This window comes from Chaetura pelagica, unplaced genomic scaffold (assembly GCF_000747805.2).
Source record: "Chaetura pelagica isolate M959 unplaced genomic scaffold, ChaPel_1.0 scaffold70, whole genome shotgun sequence".
NCBI classification, from domain to species: Eukaryota; Metazoa; Chordata; class Aves; order Apodiformes; family Apodidae; genus Chaetura; species Chaetura pelagica.
Window position 1 is genome coordinate 6,708,873 of NW_009952265.1, and position 5,701 is coordinate 6,714,573.

The window sequence follows — 5,701 nt, forward strand, 5'->3', positions numbered from 1 at the left end:
TTCTAATTATGGACATATGTGGAACAATGGAAAAGATCAAGCCTAGGTATTTGGCTCATACATTATGGCTATTTATAGAATTGTTCTTTACCTAAGGAATTCACATTTCTAAAATACATATACTGTAGGTCAAGCAAGACTTTATATAGAAAATACTGGCAGCATCTTCCTTTGAACTTCAAAGATAGACAGGTTCAAGACAAATCATTCTGAAAAAAATGCTCTCTCATAATATGAAAGGATTTCCAGTTACATATTTAATCCTACTTAAATAAATAAATAAATAAATAATAGCACTAGCCCTTTAGACATAAGAATCACATAACTGGAGATTGCCTTGCAGGTGGAAGCCTAAGTAAAATAAATTTTGTACTCCTTGGAGGACTGAGAGAGGACAGGGAGAGGCATGTGTTGCATGTAGAAAGATCGCTGCTTTTTTAGGCATAAAATCTGTGAACCTGACAAAAAGCCATGCTTGCTTAGACTCATATGTCCAAGTGGGAGCCAAAATTAAAGTTATTTAGAGTTGGTCATGTAATATTAAGGCCAGATTATGCATAGCCAAAATTATCTCTTTGCTGCTTCTCTGAGGCAGGACATGGGAGATATTAACTTACCCTAACTCAGTTCCAGTTTTCTGAATACTTCTGTAGAAAGTGCATAATAATTCCAAGTGAACTGGACAGAAAAATTCTGACAAAAGAAAGCTGTATGAAAATTATAATTCATTAAGATTGAAATATATTTTTTGAGAGGAAGGCAACATTTTGGTTTTAATATAATGGCCTGGAGTCCAGGGAAATGTTCTCTGCTAAACACATAAACACATATATATTTGTATGCACACAGTGGAAACTGCTACTGTGCTAAGTGTGGTTGTTCTATCAGACAAGATAAATAACCCTATCACAATTTAGCAAAACAGGACTTATTTGATTGTTTTCTTTGCTTTTTGTTTCCTTTCATATCCACTTTGATATTAAGCAAATACATTTTGAGAATGGGCAGAAACTGAAGGGCAGTTTGAAGAAACACACACACACAACTGTATTTATAAAAATAATGAGGTAAATATTAGCAAACTAAGTAATTTCATTTCGTAAAACCTTTCTTAAAAATTATGCAGGCTTGCAAACTCACCTTCATCACATTAAATAACTTCTTTCTTTTCTGTTACAGATGTTAAAAGTGGAAAACCCAAATGAGATCAAACAGTTTATCTCACATTAAAGACAAGAAGAACTGGAATGATGTCATTCCAGAACAATGCAGTATTCAGTGTTTAACAATGTTTATAGAATCATTCCTAGGGCACACCCACAATAATTTTTCTTTATTTCGTACAAATAAAATATGAAATGCAGCACAAGAAAACTGCTTAATCGGAGAATGCATATTAAAAACATGATTGCAAATGTCCTTTATTACTGATAACCCCTTAATAATTACTTTTGGAAGAGTTGGAAGTGGAATTTTATAGAAAAAAATCAATCACTTCATCTGTTAATGGTCTTTTCATTAATTTTGGTCACCACTACAGAGTAGTTTACCTCCTTCAAAACAGATTCTCCACCAAACCACAATAAGCTTGTGTTAACTTTATGGTTAGTCTATGTATATTATAGACTGACATGCAACTCTGCAGTTAGAAGCAATATACTAGTCTACAGGTAGGCTAATTTGGATTGCTGAATCACCACAGAATGCTTTTGTTTAAACACACGAATTAAAGATTTATTGTTAATATATTTGTTCAGTTAGAATTCAAATTAATGTTTTTTTCTTGGGAGTTCTTCTTGAACATAATGTAGCCAAGTGTTTATAGCAAAAGAGCAAACACCTGAACCCAGGGATGCTATGAACCCTACTAGTCCCACTGATGCTGAGAGCGAGAAATAATCCAATTTCTGACTTAAATTTATTCTCAGTGATGATACTCCATTGCTTGTCTTGATGACCTGCAATAATGATAAAAATTAATGCATTTGTCACATGCAATCAAATTGGCTCCCAGTAAGCAATGCAATTTGATTAGGAACATTCTTATTTTCAAAAGTACCAATTATTTTCACTATACAGCAGGTGATGCCCGTTGACTGGGAAAAAAAAAAACAACAACAAAAAAAACACCAATGAATTGTAGAAGGGAATTTAATTACAAGACACCTAATTTTTTTTTTTATTTTTTTTTTTAATGGAGTATATTTCTCTGTAGTTTGAGTTCACTAACAGGGCATGAATAAGAATTCAGTGAAAAGACACTTCTTCTTTGAAGAATTATAATCAGAGGAACAATGGTTTCTTCTTTCTGTAAATCTCTCTGTATGACACACTTTTGCATTCTTGTGGCTTTTATAAAATCACACCATTACTGATTCTTCATTTTTATCCTCCGCATCTTACAGCCTACAACTGTTCATGTTTAGATGTGCGTGTGTTGCTATAGTCAGTCTAAAGTGAAAAGAAGGAAAATGCAAATTGAATCCATTTATAAAAATTGGATGCAAATGATTTAGTACTTCTAGCTATACTGGCTTACAGATATGTTTACAATTGAAACATTCACATAAACAGACATGGAGTCTAGCAAACAATATTGCTGATGTTTCCATCACCTGTCATGTAAAAAGAGGTTCTCAAATATGGCCTTTTTTTGCTTACATTTTCTGTTTTCAAGCTAACTAATACTCAAAGCTCCAATTCAAATTTAAAATTAGCATGCACAGCATAAATTAAAATGTTTCAATTATGTGTGTTATAGCCTCTAAGTACTGAAAGAGAATTAATACATTGTGCCAGGAATAGCTCATGCCAGGTAAGACTATTACAAAATTTCACTTGGTTCATAAAAGGCTGGAATGTGATACATTGCCAAGTGAGCTTTTAGAAGAGAAAGCAGACAATTAATTTTAGAATTATGTTTACTTTGTATTGACATATTACATAAAAAATAATAGTGTTAATTTTCCCCTCTCTTACTAAACTCAGATTGAGTAACAAAGAATTCCACTTAATTAGGAAAATATATTTAAAAACTGGGATACAACTTAATATTGTTTCAAAGATACTAATAATAACACTGATTACCCTGATATACCTGCTTAACTGTCATCATAATATCATTTGTAGTATGAAGGCTTCTTAAGATCCACTGCAGCACTGAATGCAACATCAGCAAAGATAACACTATCATTTTACTTATATTAATTTATGCACCTAGACTGCAAGCTAGCTAACTAGGTTGTAAAACTGTGCTGTTTTTAGAGGAACCCATTAAAAATGAAGACCAAAGTTCCAGTCTCATACATAAATAAAAAATATATTTTTTCCCTTTTAAATGACAGTGCAGTTTATATTTCTATAGTTTCAAGTTACATTTTTATTAAAATTAATAAAAAATAAGAACTAAATCAGATCCAGGTTTTTCTTGGGCAGTTGCATACTGTTGCAAAACTAGAAACAAATTCAGTAGTCCAACAGTGCCTTTCTTGTATTTACTGATTATTTAGTAATAATTACATTTTGCAAACACAGGGTCTAAAAAATGAAACTAAGAAAACAATATGCAAAAACTAATAAAACAATATGCGAAAATTTGAGTACAAGTGTTTTAAATTAACTGCACTAAGGAGGGAATTCAGTTAATTCAAAAAATCATAGGAGTATTTTGAGAGAAAATGCATTCTGAAATCTAATACAATGCTTTAGAAAACATTTTCTGTAATTTGCATATTTATTTTTTTTAAAAAAAAGGACAGCTCTGAAAGCCTGGTCTATGTTATTGATATGTAGGGCACAATATTAACTGTGATGGTCACATAATCATATCCTTGGAGTGTCATAAGTTCTCATGATAAGCCTGCCTCCTGGAAATATTTTGCACAAAGGAAAAGAGACACCTCCAGAAAGGACAATACAGATGATTAATCTGGCAGACAAACTACTGAGTGGTAGGTTTCAACAGCTTTGTGTGACTCTAAAATTGCCTTGTTGATTTAGAACAGTAACTATCTGCTTAGCACATTTCCTTTACCAAGAAAGGATAGCAGTTAATACACCACAAACAGAATAAATATTAAAGTATTGTTTAATACACAGAAAGTAATACAAATTATCACTGCTTGAACTGTCATAGAGTCCACCACCACCAGCCACAACTGGTATACAGGTTTAATTTTTCTCCTCAACCAAATGATAAATGAATTCAGGGCAGTGAATTAAGATATCCAGAATTTTAAATAGCAAATCTTTTAAAACAAAATGTAGCATGAAACAGAAACAACAAATATCATTATGCTATTCTATGGAGAAAACAAATGGATCTCCATTTTCAGAATTAGCTACCAGTTGTTTATTATACCACATTAGACCCTTCTGACAATTAGGGTACTCTTCAGATATGGTCAGGCAGATCTCCTGAAATGAATTTACTAAAACAAATACAAAGCAGAGAAACTCAGATTTGTCTTTCTCTTTGCCTGAGATGGTTTCATTCACACAAATTGGTGACTGCCATGGCAGCTTTTGGTGCCTTGATTAAGCATCTCAAAAGCTGTACCACTCATTGCTTTGTAATCTTATAATTTTATTCAAAATATTAATTTCTATATTGTAAATTACTGTCACCATTTCTCAGAGATGAGCACAGGACAAATGAGTTGCATTGACCCAGTGTATGTGAGACGTCCTTCTGTTTTGCTGTTTTCTGTTGTATCCTTGCATAGCAATGAAGCAGACTGCTTCTTCATCCTGCCAGATAGTAATCAACTCACACTTGTTTTTTTTTGTTGTTTTTTTTTAATTAATAGAATTGCAATAAATACATAGACCTACCTTTGTTATTTCCCACTATTCCTCTACTAGTTTTCATGAAACATTTTGTTCATAAAATGAAAAGGCAAAACAGGTGTTAGATTATTTATGTTTGACAAATTCATATCATTTAAATAATTAAAACTAATTTGTGTTGAGAGCTACAGTTGCATTTTTATTAGAGAAACAAGTACAAATAGGCAGCACTACAGAGCTGTTTATTCAATAACAAGATTAAATGAAATGGATTTCATAGACTCAATTCTTTCTGATTAATGTGGCAATCGGAACTCTAACTTCTGTGCCCTAACGATATGGAAACAGCTGCTCCCCTTCTGTATTTCCATAAAACTCTTTTCTTTAAAGCTACACATTTTAATTTATCCCTAAAAAAATATTGTAAGCAAAATACCAAATGTTTTCAGTTTGAACAATATTTGCATTATAAACCTGAAATTATATTACTTTTTAATTTAACCATAAAACATTGTTTCATTTACAAACAATAGTGTGTTAAGACAATGTAAGTATTTTTATATATCTTTCTGTTTATATAATATATAGGTTATTGTATTAATCTGCATAGAAAAATATTGTACTTTAAAAACAGCAATAAATTCTAAATTAATTAGCCTATAATATTAAGGTAAAATCTTAAGAGAAAAATACTTGAATACAGCTACAAGCTGGATGTGCTGTGTATAAAATTGTCTAAGAATCAGTTGAAGCAGCCCAGTACTTACCCTTTGAACAAAAGGCATCAACATAAAATTGCAGGTAACAATTCTATTCTATTAAATGTTTTAGGAAAAAAATAGAGAAGCAAGCTTTTAGAAGCAACATATTTATATAATAGAGTATATAGTTCTCATGTTGAACAAATATTTTT